This window comes from Colossoma macropomum, unplaced genomic scaffold, assembly GCF_904425465.1.
Source record: "Colossoma macropomum unplaced genomic scaffold, Colossoma_macropomum, whole genome shotgun sequence".
Classification (NCBI taxonomy): Eukaryota; Metazoa; Chordata; class Actinopteri; order Characiformes; family Serrasalmidae; genus Colossoma; species Colossoma macropomum.
Window position 1 is genome coordinate 6998805 of NW_023494785.1, and position 19640 is coordinate 7018444.

A 19640-nucleotide genomic window follows, 5' to 3' on the forward strand; every position below is an offset into this window, starting at 1 on the left:
TCTACATCCCAAACAGACTGTCAGTGTCTTTAAAACATATATATGTAAATGAGCTCTGTTCTGATTGGCTGTACTGCATTGCACCTCATTCAAAAAGCAGTCTAGGGTGCAACAGTTGGGTGGAGCTAAACTGCTTTAGGCTTAACAAGTGGAGATATAGAAGTGTGTTGTCTTTTGTGACGTCACCGAAACAATGAATTAAATTTTTTTTGTTTTATTTCTGAATATGGACGAGAGTGAATAGTGTATTTGATACTTTGACAATGGTTACATTTTTTTATGGAAAATTAGCTTTTACATTATATGGGCCCTTTAATACAGTAATAAAAGTATTAAGCATTTCTTGTTTTCAACTTACTGCCATGTAAGCTAGTAAAAATACAAATTATTTTATTAATATTTATTTATATTTGCTCTAAAGTTAATGTTTTTCCAAATATACCAAGATAAATAGCTGTGTATATGGTTTTGTTAGGTGGTCTAAGACTTTTGCACTGTCCTGTACGTGCTGTTCCTCTGGGCGGCCGTAGGAAGACATTAACTGTCCACCTGGAGTGTTTTTTCCCTTAGTCAGCAAACAGCTGCAGGAACCCAGCAGGAAGAGCCCCAGTAAAACACGAAGCAGTTCCGCATCTAACAGAAAAACAGCACACGTCTCCGAACAACAGGTAGAGCGTGAGCATGCTGCAGGAGTCCGGAGGATGCTCAAGGCCAGAGGTGTCAAACTCAGCATATTTGATTTGGAGCACTGCAGATTTGAGCGTTTACCTTTCTTTAACACTCCCAGTTCAACTCTCTCAGCAGCTCTTACTGACTTAATCACTCATTGAATAAGCTTGCTCTCTCAGAATGAAGTCATAATTACTTTCTACATGACTATTTCAGAGCCTCTCTTCATCCATTAGAACTAAATGGGCTGTTTTGTTTTTGCGCCTTTGAGATTGATCTATGTAAAGGGTCTCCGCTCTGAGTGTGAGCGGGCAGCGTTAAACGGCTGTACGCTGAACAAGCTGTGATGTGTAAATATCTTGGTTTTCATGACATCACAGAAAAAATACATTCAAAGCAGGCTGTTTTAGCAGCTTAGGGTCCATATGTGGACTGTACAGACTGGGCAGTGAATGTCTTTAAAACGCTTACATACTGCATCAAACTCTTATGGAATTATAATATGGAAAAAATCTGTTACTTTTTTTAGTTTGGCACAGTTAGCAGTGTGAAACCTGCATGCCTGAATCATCACCCACCTTACTCCATCTCAAGTTGTTAGTGTCTCCTTGCGCATTTGGACCGCTCCTGAAACTGAGCTTGGGACAGAGAAGTTCTGGGATGGCTTGCTGGGATCAAGGAAGCCTGACACCCTCATCCATCAGAAAGAGAGGGCAGTCATGGAGTGGGAGGAGATAGGGAGGTGGGGTGTGCAGTTTTTGCTACAGGAAATTGAAGGGAGAGGAGAAAAATTATGGGATGTAGAATGTAGAGGGGGAGGACGTTTGGGCATGGTCCTTCTCTTATTTTAACTACAGTGTGCATTATGTTTTCCCAGAACAGTCATAATTCATTTTTTTGATGACAATTTTCCAACCTTTTTTTATCCCTTATAATAAAACATCTTATATTTTGTTACTGTGCCTTTAAAGCAAGGCAAGTTTATTTATATAGCACCTTTCATACACTGCTGTCATTCAAAGTGCTTTACAAATGAGAAGATACAGTCAGAAAATACAGAGCTGTTAAAAAAAACGTAAATTTGAATAGAAAAACAATTAAAAAACAACATTAAAAACATGATTAAAACATTATTACTACAAATTTAAAAGAGAAAAGCATTAAATAAAAAATGAAATTAGAAATTAAATTAGGATAGTTAAATAATCAAATGAAAAATTAAAAGTTAGTTTAGCATAACAGTGTTTTAAACTGCGCTAAAAGCTGTTCAGATAGGAATGTTTTGAGCCTGCATTTAAAAGTGTACAGTGTCGATGCTCTTCTAATGATCTCTGGTTCCATTTAAGAGCAGCATAGTAGCTAAACCCTGCTTCTCCATGTTTAGTCTTAGACTAACTAACTAGTTCCTGATGATCTGAGAGTTCTGCTTACATATGAAATAAATATGCTGGTCCTGCACCACTGAGCAATGTATAGACCACTAATAGTATCTTAAAGTCTATTCTGTAACAGACTGGCAGCCAGTGTAAGGATTTAAGAATGGAGGTGATGTGTTCCTGCTTTTACTCCTTGTGAGACTCTGGCAGCTGCATTTTGAGTTATCTGAAGCTGTTTGATTGTCTTTTTTGGGAGTCCAGTTAGGAGACCATTACAGTAATCAATCCTGCTAGAAATAAAGGCATGGATAAGTTTCTTTTAAGACTTATATTTGTAAATGAGCTCTGCTCTGATTGGCTGCCCTGTCTACCGGCTCATTCAAAAGCAGACTACTACACTCCTTATAACTTCAGCGAGAATGGGCGGGGCTAAACTGTAACTGTATAGGTGGATATAAGTAAATGCATTTGGTCTTGTGACACCACGAAAACAATGAATTCAAAATTTGATGTTTTAGTGGCGCTTAGTTTCTGTATGATTTGAATCTTTATCGTTGTTTACATACTACATAAAAGTCTTTATTTAAAAAATGTGAGAAATAAACAACATGTACAGTTGCTATATATATATATATATATATATATATATATATATATATATATATATATATACTGTATTTATGAAGTCACAAAAACACATTTACACATTTCCACCTATTCAGCCAACAGCAGTTTAGTCAAAGCTATAAGAAGTGTTTTTGAATGAGGCCTGGTGCAGGGCAGCCAATCAGAACGGAGCTCATTTACATGCAAATATTTAGATTACAGTATGTTAAACAGTGTCAGAAACCTCATAAGCAATTCTATTAGAGATCACTGAGCAACTCTACACAGTTTGAGGCAAGTGTGGGATTTTGGTTTTTGAAATCAGTGAAAACACTGAACTCAGAGCTCTGGCTCTCCAGAGCCGGAGTGCGACACGCCTGCTCGAGGCAGTGAGGAGAGGTAAAGACCCCTGGTTCCAGTCCCTGTGCTGTAATCACTGCGAGCCTGAGGGAGTTCCTACTGCTTTGATGTTTTTCAAGCCAGTTCTAGCTGTAGCAAAGAAGCTTAACCAATAAGCTTTAAGGGTTATGAGAAAAACAAGTCATAAAGAGGGGCTGAGTCGTTGTGAGTTCATTCTGTGCTATTTGGGGGAAAGGGCCCATGTTCTAATCCCACCAGGCTGCGCTTTACTCCAGTTCCTTAAAAGCAGAAGCAAGGAAATATCAAAGGTTTTAAATAAATCATCATGTTTTCTTTGCCGGTTTTGCAATAACCTCACATATTAATCGGAAAACTGTTTAGATCTTGACATCTTTCTTTGCAAAAGTGCAGAACTGAAGGAACAGCAAAAGTCCCACCTTGTGAATAATGCAAAGGCTGCATACCCTTGTTGTGATGTTATCACTCGTCAGCACTTGAGCCTCTCAGCTGCTTAAGCCACCTTTACATCAAAAGAGTTTCAATGTGAGCTTTTGATAGTAGTTTGGAAAAGAAAACTGTCAAATCGATATTTGGGGGAAAACCTGCTCTTCATACCACAGAAGACACTTTGATGAGTGTGAAGCTGAGTGTTGATAATAAATACACCTAATAATCAGCACATACAGTTTTATGAAAACCTTTGCACATATTTTTTTCTTGCTGGACTGAAAAATAATAATCAGTCGGTTTACATGCACTTAATCTCATAACTGCAGAAAATCTGATTTGATCAGTAATCTGATCCACGCGTTATATGCACTTGAGTAATCAGATAATGGGGAAACTCCATGTCTACATGAGTCAGGCAGTAATCAGATTTCTGCTTTGCAACCAGCCAATAACCTCACGAAAGACGTGACGTAAACGTAATGTAAAACTCAAACTTCATGCCATGGCTTTTTTTTAAAACATTGCACCATTTTACTTGAAAATATGAACATACATCATCTAGAAGATGAAGAATATTTAAAACCTTCATTTCGTCAAGGATGTAGTCAGTTTTATCATCGCTCCAAAAGTGTTTTGCTCCGTCTTGCGGCGACGCTACTTGCTTATTTCCGGTACTGCGGCCTGTTTTCGCACATGCACAGACTGAGAAATGTGAAAGAAATCAGAGCATACATGTAGAGTTATACATAGAGTTTACACGTGCTGAGAAATCTGATTACTGAGCTAAAATCCAGCTCTCTTTACCGGATTTCTTAATCAGATTTTTAGATCTTACTCCGATCTAAGAAATCAAAGTATGCTGTTTACATGATCATTTGAATAATCAGATAACTGCAGAAATTATTATTATTATTATTATTATTATTATTATTATTATTATTATTATTTTAAAAAATATTTAACTTAACACCTTTCATACACCACAATGCTTCACAAATTACAGTGCTAATTACAGTGTAATTAAATTAAACAGTAAGGCAGTGTATAAAACAGAGAACAGCACACACAGTACACACACACGCACACACACACACATTATCTAAGCTGCTTATACTCTTGGGTCACGGGGGGTGCTGGAGCCTATCCCATTGCTATTGGGCGGAAGGCTGGAAACACCATGGACAGGCCGCCAGTCCACAGGGCAGACACACAGTACAATAAAAAAATTAAAAATAAAAGGTGAAAAAACAAAAATGTAGAGAGCATTACATTGGAAACAAAATGGTAAAAATACAGTTATAAAATATAATTAAAAAAATTCAAAAGGAGCAATAACAACTAATAAAATGTGAAACTGACTACAATGACTTTTTTCAAAATATTGACTTAATATCTGAAAAATAATTATTTATTATTTTAAAATATTGACATAATATCTCAAAATATTGACTGTTTGCCTGAGCTTTTGAGATACTATGTCGATATAATGAGTTATAAAATTCAAGAATGCAATTATTTCAATATAATAAAGTATTGTTATGAAATACTAGTAAAAAGTCATTATGAGACACTAAATCAAAATTTTGACACACTGCTGTGAAAAACAGAAGAAGCAAACGTTTGAAGTGATTTTTTCCTCCTCTACTCAGGGGGGATGGGCTTCAATGGAAAACCGATTATTACTCTGAAAATTTTGCCAGAAGGCCGAGTGACCCCAGCCTAATGAGCGGCGTATACCTGCATGTGTGCTGTGCTCCTGATAGGGTGCTCTCTGTTTCTCAGTGTATGAAGAGGTGCTAATATAAATGCACAAATCACTCCCATTATGCCTCAATGCGGCCAATATAATAAAAACTCCTGCTGTTGTCTCTTTTCTCTGTTTAGCCGTGTGGGAAAGATGGAAGTTTATTTATTAGTTTATTTATTTATTTTTGTGTTTGTATTCAGTTTATATAGACCTTAAACTGTGTTTAGCTTTGCTTTGGTTTATTTACTTATTTAGCTGTTTATTCTGTCAGTGATCAGCTCTGACTCTGATGCTGCTTCGCTTCAAACTGAATTCCTGAAACTTTTGAAATCAAAAGCACAAACCAAACCTAATCACGTCTAAATACATGAGGAAATACAGGACTAAACATGTGCTTCAGAAAACAGGGCGAAGCAAAACATGACCGCCGTTTCTGCTGGTTCTCGTGGTGCAGTGCCTTTTATTTTCCCTTTCTTTTTTTTTTAAACAGGAAGTCCTATTGAGATCAAAGAACCTCTTTTGCTTGCAAGAGAGACCTTTTTTAGTGCACTTTTCTTCCTTCCCACAACAGTGCAGCACTCTTTACAGAACACTTCTATGGGCCTGATCATTAAGTCCTGTGTATGTTAATAATATTAATATTAATCAAGTACTTTTTTGTCTAAAACAATTTCAAATCCACTCACAGTGAGGAATGTGTTAAGTGGGGGTGCTGAGGTGGCTGTAGCCCCCCCAGATTTCAGGATTTTTTAACTGCAACTAACAGTAATTAAAAAGTAATTTTCTGAGTGTAGTAAAGACCCATGTGTGCTTGTTTTAGGGTGAACTTTGTATTTTTATTTTATGATTTATTTATATATTTTCAGAACTTATCATTGGTACAAAAAGCTGCTTTATGACAAACTTTTCTATCTCAGAGCGACGCAGAGAAACCTGTTCATGCATTTGTTACAGCAGAGTTGATCACTGTAATGATCTTCTTACTGGACTTCCTAAGAAAACAATACATCCCTTACAACTCGTACAAAATGCAGCAGCATGGATCTAAACAACAACACCGAGAGATCACATCACTCCCATTTTAAAAGAGTTACACTGGCTGCCTGTATCGTTCAGGATAGATTTTAAAGTTCTGCTAATAGTTTTAAGGATCTAAATGACCTTAAAGCTCCACTTACATCACAGAGTGTCTCTTTGTTTATGTTCCAGCACGTGATCTTGCACTAGCCATACACTGTTTAAGTAAACAATGCTCTTTCATTAGTTAATGAAATTAATGTATTTACGTCGGCAAAAACTGTATCTGTATCTCCCGTGTTCAGGTGCTGAATGATCAGCCTGTAGCTGAGCTATGGGCAACACAATCAGTTACCACATCACATATCAACAATCTGATGGGATATATGTCTGCCTATTCAGCCAAAAATGAGGCATGGTACAGATCAGCCAATCAAAACAGAGCTCATTTGCATGATGGTATGTGCAAAAGTTTTGGCACCGTAGTCACTTTTCTACTTTCACTCACTTTTAGTATTACAGGTATTATTAATGCTACTTTTTCTTTATTTTTTTGTTTTTTGGCTGATTTTACTTGTATTACTGTTATTTCCATTACATTTTTATATTTAACTATTTTTTTACTTTTATTGCTGCTTTTATGTTTTTGTATGATTTCTATATATATTTATTGCCTCTTTTTATCTGCATTATATATATGAAAGGTGATATACAAATAAAGCCTACTATTATTATTATTATTATTATTATTATTATTATTGCTGAACTTAACATATTGGGGAAAAAAAAAAAACATAAAATGTAGTCTGTGCAAAAGTTATGGCACATTTCATGTTTTTTTCCCCACTATGTTAAACTCAGCAAACACAGAAATTGTGCACAAAAATTAGCAGAATAAAAATACATATTTAAGTGTGTTCTCTGTAGTGGTTGTGTTAACTTCTTTTCACTAATGCCTGGCCCACACCACAGGATTTTAAAACTCCTGACCAGTGTTGAAACGTGAGAGACCCCACGCATCATGTTTTTCACAGATTTTGCTGTCAATGATCCTTGTTAGTCATTAAAGTCCCGAAACTACACGACCTGCCCTGAATAAAACAACACACACTGCCATGCTTAGAACTTCTTACGCACATGCTGAAGTTCAGTTCAGCTTTACTGTCATTGGTTGATGTTCCCTCAGTCATGACATCAACATCATTTCACACCAGAGTATCGGAGTCCACCCCAAACTACAGGATACTGAGCCGTAAATATTGAACATGTTTAACATTCACAATCGGGGTGTCCCCAAGTGGACTGGGAGTACAGTGGAGGAGTAAAGATTGGATTATAGACACCCCACACCGCAGGATGATCTGGGAAGATCATCGTTTATCACCCTGATATCGGGAGATCTTTGGTGATTGTCGGGAGGAGCAAATCGGCCCGATTATCCTGTAAAGTGGGCCAGGTATTAGAAAATTAACCATGGTTGCCCAAAGTTTTGCATACAACTGCATCAACAATCTTTGCCCAGGGTTGTTCAAACTTTTGCAGACGACAGTACATGAGTCTTAAAGGCACAGTGACAAAAACAGCCTGTTTAATTCTAGTGGATAAAGCCAGGAATTGAAAATAAGTGGACCTCAGGAAGAAAAAAATAAAACCAAAGAATAATGAAGAATATAGACCCTTTAAAATTTCAGCCACTCAAAATATCTTCTTGCGTCACTGCTCACAGCTATTTTTTATATTAAATATAAATCAAATAGAATTAGCCAAGCTCTTTGCATGAATGTAGTGAGGAATGTGCTGCTGTTTTTCTTGCACATCATGCTGATATTTACAAAACAAGTATAATAGTTTGGACTAAAACAATAAAACATCTACCAATAAATGTAAGGCTGCAGGAAAAAAAAGAAAAATGTCAGATACAAATCGTGACGGGATCGCTTTAGCCACAGGAAGCAGGTGGGCTGTGTTTACAAAAACAATCGTGCTCTGAAAACCTGCAGCAGAACCGATGGTGGTCTCTATGAAAGAAGCGAGGTGGGAGCTTACATTCAATAAACATTCAAACAATGCACGTGTGGGGTCTACATGCCAAGACGTAGAACAGCCACATACATACATGCATGCGCATTTTCATAGAGCAGGCTTCATCGCCCTCCTCTGCTCATCCTTCACTGATGCTGTGTGCGGTTGCCATAACAACGGTTCCAGGAGGTGCTGCCATTATTTGTATATGAGGCAGACACTACCAGAGCAGGTGGTGGAGAGAGAGGAGAGAGAGAGAGCAGAGAAAGCTAGTGATAGAGGATAGAAACAAAGATAGATAGATAGAGAGAGAGATTTTTCATTTGTGAGAAGATCCTTTCTACTCTATGCCTTCACACTTTTCAGTTCTTTTGGATTTAACAAACACATTAGGATGCCCTTCTTCACTCTCAGCATCTGGAAATTCACTGACAGCATTAAATCCAACAGTTTAACTGTACTGGTTAATAGAAATATTGAAATATATCGGTCACAGTTTCTATTAGGATCCCTTAAAGGAAAGTCCACTAATTTTTCATAAATCCTTCATAACTCAGTGATTGAGATGTGAGTTATTCAGAGTGGGTTGATTACCCAAGTTCTATTTATTTGCACAGTTGGACATATATAAAAAGTCAAATATAAAAGGTGCCATAATTTTTGCACAGGCCACATTTTAGGTTTTATTTTTTTCCCAGTATGATAAATTCAGCAGATAAACAGTAGCTGTAAATTAATATGTGCAGAAGTGTTCTCTGTAGAGGATGTGTTAAACTTACACTATATGGACAAAAGTATTGGGACACGTCTTAATCATTGAATTCAAGTGTTTCAATCAGTCTCATTGCCACAGGTGTATAGAATCAACCACCTAGCCATCGGATGGAGTGGTGTAAAGCGCCATCACTGGACTGTGGAGCAGTGGAAACATATTCTGTGGAGTGACCAATCACGCTTCTGTATCTGTCAGTCTGATGGACGAGTCTGGCTTTGGTGAAGGCCAGGAGAACGTTACCTGCCTGACTGCACTGTGCCAACTGTAAAGTTTGGTGGAGGAGGGATGATCATATGGGGCTGTTTTTCAGGGGTTGGTCTAGAACCCTTAGTTCCAGTGAAGGGAAATCTTAATGCTTCAGCACCAAGACATTTTGGACAATTCTATGCTTCCAACTTTGTGGGAACAGTTTGGGGAAGAACCTTTTCTGTTCCAGCATGACTGAGCCCAGTTTCCCAATACTTTTGTCCATATAGTGTATTTTTTCGCTTAGAAAATCAACAAACTTTTGCACACAATTGAATGTAAAGGAGTACTGTTCTGATTGGCTGGAGTCTAGAATCAAAACACTCATCATAACATCAGTGTGAATGGGCGGGGCTAAACCGCTGTAGGCTGAATGGGCCGATCCTAAACATAAAGCATATTGCTGGTAAAAATGTTTTTGGGCCATTTGTATCTTACCTCTGATTGGATCAGTAGTAGAGGATCAGAAGTAGAAAGCGCAGCAACTTGGACTGTTTTCCATTTGTGTTTGGCTTTGGAAATGGGCATCCTCTAATCTGTAGGGGTCTCACTTTTGGGGTCTCTAATCTGTAGGGGTCTCCCAGATACATCTTTTACATATCTGGAGTTTTACATTCAAAATAAATTCACAAGAAATGCTAGCTTGTTGCTAAAAACTGAAAGCTTGACTGAGATAATAATGGAAAGTAGCCCTGTAGTACTTGAGTCTGGACATGAGACGTTTTTGTATCGTCTCTGACTCAGTAGTGTTTGTATTTGGACTTGTGATGGCCTCGGCCATCGATCTCACTTTCTTCTTTTAACTGTAACCAAAGTGCAAAGAGCCCAACTGTAGCGGAAACACGGCAGCTTTAATTCATCTCAGTGGTAAACATAGCTGAGCCCTACTCTATTTTATAGATATAATTTGTGTTTGTAATTATAAGAGGAGGTCTTTTAATATGCTTTAAATTTGATTATTTTTGTCCACACAGTTCTGTTTTGCGGAAAGGAAATCCTTCCTTGACATTTGTCCAATAATTTGTACTGGAAGGAGATGAAGATCATTTAAGACCTGCCCCCCATTTCCCCAGCGCCATCATAAGGGTTGCTTCACTGCTTTATTAGCTCAGGTGAAGGGTGTTAGATGAGCCCTTGGAGGCGAGAGATTGAGTGAACACCGGTGTCGAATTCAGCAGCAGAATGACGCATTTCCCTTCAAACCTGAAAATAATGGTAAACAAAGCTGTTTACAAGCCATAGCAGTAAATTACTTTAGAATGCTTATTAATATGTGTTTAACTAATGTATTTCAAAACTACAACATTAGATTTACTGGGATTTAGGTTACAAACTGCTCCTTGTCTGCTGATACATCTTCAACACTTTACTCTGCAAGCCGGCTCGTTAGCATGCTAAATGCTACATGGCTAACAAGAACAAAAAGAAAGGCACTACAGAACAGTTCTACTCTGCGTTCATAGTCTGAAACTTCTTTAAAAAAAGGTTTGCATTGCAAAGTTTGCACTGCTAACCATTTAGCTCACTGAGGCTTACCTGCCCAGGACAATGCTTTTCATTTGAATAATCCACTCCTCATTGTCCGCCTGTTCCCCTTCTGGCGCGAGTGACCACTTGTGTGACGTAGGAGTGATGCATGGTTGTGCGAAGTGCGTTAGGGCAAGTTGAAAGAGAATCGAAACGGGGCTGTTTTTCTTGAAGAGGACTCGATTTTTTGGGGTTTTCCTCACGATTCAGCCTTGCTCCTGCTCTCATCTTGAGTCATGGTCTTGGGCTTGTCTTGGACTTGACAAAGGTGGTCTTGACTACAGCCCTAGTGGAAAGTGGAATGGTTGCTATGCAGTGATGGGAGGAGAAAATGAAGTAGATGTTCACGTATGAAGTGGCGAATGGGTTTTAATTGGCCAAGGCTGGAATTAAGTACGCTTTTTTTTTGCCATACTTGCTCACAGGGGCTCTCTAGTGGCCTATAATACCAATGGGATGATCCGGGCCTGCCTGTAATGCTTTGTGATTGCTAACATCTCTAGCTTTCACGTTTTAGCACTGTATTTTAGGAGAAAAGGATCCAAAAAGAGAAGAGCTATGCATAAGAAACTCGCTGGATGCGAACTTAGTAGTTGAGGTGCTACTTTTTACTCAAGTTGAGTTTGAGTTATTAGTTCATGAAAGTAGCAACACTTCTACTTGAGTACTGGCATCATCTGCAGCACCCTCCTCTGCAGAGAATCAGATACTGCTGTATGTGCCTACCGGACAGGAAATGAGATCTCTCTAAAGAGCTTCGGATTTGCATGTGTTCAGCCACATTGCTTCCTGCTCTCCAAAATAACTTCGAGTTCACGGCGGCGAAAAATCAGACGAGCGCAGACGATGATGCTTATTCAGTGTATGACTCATGCACCAGAGTCAAATGATCTTTCCCAGTACTGTTACACATGCACACACACACACACACACACTCACACACACACACACACACACACACACACACACACACACACACACTCAGCGGGAAAGATCATTTTCATCCTGATAATGCAAACATAACTCACAGCAGTCCCTATTATCTGCTATCAGGGTATGCCAGATTGTTTTAGCGAATGATTTTGGCACCCACCGTCTTCGACACAATGACTTTGGGATCTGTAGCATAAACCCCACCAAGGCTTCCAAATAAATACCCCCCTGTGCAAACCTATGAGGATTACTGAGAAATTACCTCAGTACCATCGAGAGCATAGACACTTGCAGCGGCTGACTCATACCAGTCTTACACATGAACAAAAGCACATCACATCGCTGAAAACAGTTTTATGAATTTTGTTTTGTCTTGTCTGTATAAATTCCATATGAATCAAATTTGACACAGTCTTTCAGTGTACATACTCCAAGCAATCGTTTTTGTTGATGTAATAGTTTTTATTAAGGTGGAGTTAAGTAAATTGGGTGCTTTCATTTTTTGCCAGCATGACATTTGTCATTACATTCTTATCTGTATTATGTGCCTATACATGCTATTATACATAATACCTAAACACAACAGCTAAAACCAAAAGTAAAGGAGGTAAAAATGAATAAAACATTTAAAGTCGACATTAATTTGGAAATCGTAACGTACCGTGATATATTTCTGAATGAAACATGATATCCGGGAGGGTCTCTGAGACCAGTAGCTAAGGCTAAATGTATGTTCAGATAAAATTATGTTAAACAGACATGAAATTGTATTTAGCCTTTAATTTAACCAGGCAAGGCGTTAGGAACATATTCTTGTTTACAATGCCGGTCTGGCATGTGCCTCAAGACACACACACACACACACACACACACACACACACACACAAAATTATAATATAACAAGCAGGCACAAGTATCACTAAAAATACCCCTGATATGGCCCTTAAAAGCGGTGACTGAAATAAAAGTGTCCAGTTTTATTGTTTCTTGTAGATTGTTCCAGTCCTCTGCAGTGGCAAGCTGAAATGATGAAGAGCCGAAGGCAGCGCTGGATTTAGGGATTTTTAATTTGATATAAATAGATGACCTGGTGTTCTACGTAGCAGATTCTGGTTACAGTAGTTCACATAAATAAGGGGGTGAAAGTCCAGAATTTTATACATGAGTGTAACCCAGTGCATTTTACACTGAGCAGTCAAAGAAGGCCTTTTAAATGAAATGACAAACTGCGTTGTCTACAGTAGTAAATGTCTACAGTAACCCAGAATATTGTGTGGAGACAAACACTTGTCCTATAGTTAGTTTATTTGAAAGATTCCCAAACTTTTTTAACTCACTGCCCGCACAACCGACTACAAAAGCTTCTACGACCTAAGAGATTTTACTGACTTGATCATTTACAGTGCAAAAAATTATAACCAGCCAGTCAATTTTGCTTGCTTTTATAACATAACGCAACACAATCAACACTAAAAACAACCAAATATGTTCTAACTTACCTAATGAACTGATATCAGTGCTGTATGTCAGAACTCAGAGTTGTGAAAGGATGTCTGGCTTAGGTCAGATGTATATTTGTTTAGCCTCCAATTGATGGCATAATTTGTTTGGCTACAAAGCTTTATTCACAAGAAAGACTTCTGAGCACACTGCATAGAGCAACAGCTACTTGTTTTCATTTCTCATATGTTGATGGCAGTCAATGAATTTGATCATGTGTATAAATCACATCAAGGTAATTTTTGAATGGTGAAAATGTGACATTATTTTACTCTCTGTTCATTTCTCTTTCCTTTTGGATGGTGTTAGCATCTCCTTATAAAGCTCAGCCTCAAACATCCGAGCTGTATCCAAAAGCTCTCATAAAGTTCCTGAATGAGGTGGTGAAACTCTCTACGCTACTTTTACTTTTCCAGAATAGAAAGAAACCCACTCAAAGTCAGTTTGTCTATTTTTTAGGAACAAAGGAGATCTTTGTCACCTGAAGACTTTCTGCCTGTTTGTTTGTTTTTGTCATGGTGTGATAAGGCTTGGTACTCACTGCCGTATTTTTCTTCCTGATTATTTGTTTTCTTGTTTTTCTCAGTCTGAGATACGGCGGCTGTTTCAGTTGTAGGTGGCCCAGCCTCGGGGCTTTTCTTTTTGAAAGACCCTGTTTATAACCCTTTATTCATGATGGATAAATTTCATATGAATAAAATGGGAAATGTTTGCTTTGACTTGCACTGAAAATGTAAACATAGTAAACATTTTGCCAGACTAATAAATGAGGTCAACTTAAATAGGATATTCTATTCTGCAAATAATAATTACTCAGTTTAAAATGACATTTTGTTAAATGTCTACATATTGTAAAATTGTTTTAAAAATGGCCGCGGCCCCCTGGTTGAAAACCACTGTGCTGGTGTATATGCTAACAATGTGAGAATAAGATACCATGCTAGCGAATGTTACCTTAGCAAACATTACAAAATCATAATTTTAAAAAATAGCAGTCACCATGAAAATAACATTCTAGTTTACATTCTAATACAGTCACTGAATAGTCATGTGTTAATGTTTTTTAACCTGAAGTTTTGGCTAATTTGGCTGTCTATTTGTCTTGCTTGCTAGTTAGCTTATCTTACTAGATTGCAACAATATCATCAGACTGCTGACTCATACCTCTTAATTTTTAGAGGTGGTAATATCTCTCTCTCTCTCTCTCTCTCTCTCTCTCTCTCTCTCTCTCTCGTTGAAACTGGAAAGCTGCTCTGCCTATTGACCTGCTCTCCTTTCACAGCAGGGTAGTGTCCAGCAGCATTTACAGCCTTGAATTGTGTTAGGAGAGAAGCAGTGGACATGTGGACAACAACATGACATTACATCTTCATTTTTCCGTGCACACACACTCACAAAAATGTCTACAATTAGCCAGAATCCTATGTGAATCATGAGTGTGAAAAAATGAGCAAAAACACTCATTTTGAGCCTGATAACATACATGCTAATAACATTAGTGTTCGCTACCAAGCTAACTATTGAGCTGGGGCAGCTCTTGATTATTGCTTAATCAGAGAAATGTCCCTCTATTACTAATTACTGGTAACACTTGAGAAGACCCAAAGTCGATGCCATAGATGTATATGCTCAAAAACTACTGTTTTCCCCATGTGTGTTTCAGCCATAGTGGTCAGTGAAGGACATGTCAGGCACTGAGTAAGAGTCGTAGGTTTTATGCTAAGCAGTTCAGCAAAAATAAAAGAAGCTTCAAATGTCCATGTTTAAGCTAGAGCTTCTATAAAATGTGAATATACACCACCGCTAGCTTGGTACTAAGAAAACATTGCAATTTGCATATGGGGCACTAGCATTACTGTAGAGGGGGAGATAAGGTAAATAAAGGCTGAGATTCAATTGAAATTACATGATATGAATGGCAACCTCACCAAAATACTCCACATCAAACAGCAGGCTTTGTCAAGTGTGATGGTTAAGTGGCTTTGACAGTGGAGTGCAGTTTAAGAGTGCAGTAGTAACCTTCCATTCATGCAACGTCACCTCAATGCACAGTTTCAAAAACGCCATTCATTTTTCCACTTACGCAAGAGGGGACTTATAGTTCAGCTTTAACAACATGGCACGCTTTAAAGCAGGTGTGAGATGATTCAGGGAAGCAGTTTGCACGATGCTCACTGGTGGTTATTAGCTTTAATTACTTGTAGACTATTAGCAGGATGGAAATGGCCTGTTTTTACTGGGGGAATCCTTCCTGAAACTGTTTCTGCTGCATTCACATATTGAAATTCATTTTTTAAAATCAACAAATAAATGATTTAATTTAAAGATATTTTAAAAGCTGAAAGCCTGAAATCTTGAATGTTTTTTTTTTCTTAGAGGCTCAACATTACTACCTTACATCAGGGGTCTCTGAAATAATAAAAACACTCAAATTCTGCATGTTGCCAACAGCAGTGTTTTTGACTGATTATTGCAAATAAATCTAGGTCTCTATCGACTCTCATCACAGACCTTATAATCATTAACACTTTGATTAGGAATTCACCCACACAAAACAGTTTAATTGCATCTTAAACTTCAGTTCCAAAAACCTATTTATTTTTCTTAAATACAGATGATATGATTTCCATGGAGACCAGGAAAAGAACAGGCAAGAATAGACAAAGATCAATAAATATCTGGCTGTTTGTTTTAGAAACATCACTGAATTTGTTCATAAACTAAAAAGAATGTATAGTTTCTCAAAATTAAACTATCAGCATGTCATGAAAAATGGATTTTGAAACATAATGGTACTTTTATTAATTAGCAACACAACACACAAGAATTTAAACAAATTTCAATGAAAGCCAGAAAAAGGTCAAATGCTTGTCTAAACAACCACATTTGCAACCAACTAAATACTAAACTACACTCTCAGAAATAAAGGTACGAAACTGTCACTGGGGCAGTGCCCCTCTTGTCACTGGGGTGGTAACCTCAAGGGAACATCTCAGTACCTTTAGTCAGGGAACATAACTGAACTTAATCCACTGAAATGATATTTTCTAAGCTGTACTGACTCCACACACCCCGTCTCGTCTCCAGGCTTTTATTTTATTGTTCTGTTTTAAAACATTCGGTTATGAAAAGATGCAAATATGTACATTTCACCTGAGAAAAACTCATTTAAGGTGCCCAATTGGACTTTAAAACCACTGTTGTACCTTTGAGGAAACATTTACATTGTTTGTACCTTGATGAACAAAAAAGGTACCTGCACAGAACCTTTATTTCTAACAGTGTACCTCTTTCATGATGTGATCTAGACTGTCAGAAACATCCAGGCACTTACTTACTTACTCACTCAGATGAGTTAACATCATGGGCTGTTTATATTTACATACCTAGCTGGCTCGTGATGGATGGCTGATATTAGCAGGCCAGTTAGCTGAGTATCGGTCATTACCTTCCACTTGAGTTGTACTGGCTAACATGTTAATTTATCATGGACAGTTTAAAGTAAGCTGATGGAAGTTTTGGAGCTACAAGACTAAGTTCAAGCCTTAGTCTAATAGCTCCAAAACTGAAGAAGCAAAGTTCAGATACCAAATAGGTCCTGACTGACTATTTGGGGTAAGGGGGAAATTTAATGTCTTGGCTGAACCTGCACTTCACCATGACAGATTTATGACGGATTACTGAGAAATTACAGCAATATCATCAGACTGCTGACTCACACCTCTTAATTTTTTTAGAGGTGGTAATATCTCTCTCTCTCTCTCTCGCTCTCTCTCTCTCTCTGTTGAAACTAAAAGCTATAGCCTCTGCTGCTCTGCCTATTGACCTGCTCTCCTTCCACAGCAGGGTAGTGTCCAGCAGCATTTACAGCCTTGAATTGTGTTAGGAGAGGCGCAGTGGACATAACTCAGGCTCCGAGCACAGAGCTGCTGTTGTTGTTCCTTCTTTTTCTCATTTCTTTCTTATTAAGTTACAGAGTCTTATTACACGTCTTCACTCTTGCTGTATTTCTATTGTCTCTCCTTCACTTTTTCAATCTCTCAAACACAGTCACACGCTCCCAGCCCCTGTGATATTCTCCCTCTCTCTCTCTCTCTTTCTCTTTCTCTTTCTCTCTGCTTTCCTGCTGGGCTTTACTCGGTAACCTGAAGAGGAAATGCTCATGTGTAACACTGATAATGCCTCATTCTCATTGTCATGCGCGTCATCTTGTTTCACTGGCAGAGTTACGAAGGGGTCCTGTTCAGACAAAGGCCCTCTTCCATGCCCATCTATCCCTAATAATGCAAAGGAGTTCAAGACCCAGCCTCTGGAGACCGATGGCTCAGATCAAATAACCTCTACTTACGGAAATCGGGTATGCCTTATCAATGGGAATGACCCCACATTCTCAATAACAAGCCAAAACTAGAGGAACCTTACCCTCAACAGTGCACTCTGCTTTTCCGGAATCTCCTCCCAGGTGAGTAGGATCTAACCGGCCATTTCCTTTAAAAGTCTCTCAGCAATTACTCCGTTCACATAGACTACCACTCAAAAGTTTGGAATCACTATACAATAATAGCTTAACTAATTTAGTGTTTTGGGAACAGTAAGAAGGTTCTAAATGATAAATAATATCACATGAACTTTATTTATAGAGCAATTTCCATACTAGGGGCAGCTCAAAGTGCTTTACAGACAGATAACACAGTTTATAACAGAGGAAATTAAAGTTGAGTTTGATTTTCTTCTATTAAAGTAGCTGTTCAGTAACAGCAAAATATAGAAACAGATTAATTAAATGAAAGTTGAGTATTCATTTAAAATCATATTAAGAAATTATGATCAAATTAAAAATGATAAATACAAAAAGAGATGTATAATCTAGCGTTTGGGAACTGAGGACTGAGGAGACGAACTACTATAGTTTTGAAAGTGAAATGTTTTCCCATCCTTGTTTGATATAGGATTTCAGCTGCTCAACAGTTCAGGGTCTCCTATGTTGTATTTCTCGTTTCATAAAGTGCCATATGTTTTCAGTGGGTCACAGGTCTGGACTGCAGGCAGGCCAGTTTAGCACCTGCGCTCTTTTACTATAGAGCCATGCTGTTGTAATATGTGCAGAATGTGGTTTGACATTGTCTTGCTGAAATAAGCAAGGACTTCCCTGAAAAAGACGTCATCTGGATGGCATATATTGCCAAAACCTGAATATATCATTTAGCATTAATGTTGCCTTCACAGATGTGCCAGTTACCCATGCCATGTGCACTAATGCACCCCTATCCCATCATGAATGCTGGCTTTTGAACTGTGTGCTGATAACAAGCCTGATGGTCTTTAGCCTGGAAGATGTACTGTCCATGATTTCCAAAAAGAATTTCAAATTTTGATTCGGCAGACCACAGAACACTTTTCTGCTTCGCCTCAGTCCATCTCAAATGAGCTCAGGCCCAGAGAAGGTGGCAGCGTTTCTGGGTCCTGTTTATATATGATTTCTTTTTTGCACAGTAGAGTTTTAACTTGCATTTAAAGATGCAGTGATGAACTGTGTTCACAGACAGTGGTTTTCAGAAGTGTTTCTGATCCCATGCAGTGATTTCCACTGCAGAATCAGGTCTGTTTTTAATGCAATGCCACCTGAGGGCCCAAAGATCCTGGCTAGCCATTACTGGTTTTCCCTTTCATACAGATATTTCTCTGGATTTTTGAAATATTTTAATGATATTATGTACTGTAGATGATGAAATGCCCAAGTTTTTTGCTATTTTACATTGAGAAGTGTTCTTGAATTGTTGCACTGTTTGCCCACACAGTCTTTCATTCAAACAGGGCCAATGGCATCATCAAACATGGCCAATGGCATCATCAAACAAGGCCAATGGCATCATCAAACATGGCCAATGGCATCGTCAAAAAGGCCAATGGCGTCATCAAATGGTCAATGGTCATGTCAAACAAAGAAATGTACTGTTGATGATGAAATCCCCAAGTTCTTTGCTATTTTACATTGAGAAATGTTGTTCTTAAATTGTTGCACTGTTTGCCCACAGAGTCTTTCACACAAACAGGGCCAGTGGCATCATCAAACATGGCCAAAGCCATTGTCAAAAAGGCCAATGGCATTGTCAAACATGGCCAGTGGCTTCGTCAAACAAGGCCAATGGCATCGATAAGCATGGCTAATGGCATTATCAAATAGGTCCAATAGCATCATCAAACAAGGCCAGTGGAATTATGAAGCAGGGCCAGTGGCAACATCAAACAGGGCCAGAGCCATCGTCAAAAAGGCTAATGGCATTGTCAAACATGGCCAGTGGCATCATCAAACAGGGCCAGTGGCTTCGTTAAACAAGGCCAATGTCATTATCAAAAAGGGCCAATACCATCATCAAACAGGGCCAATGGCATCATCAAACATATTAACAAA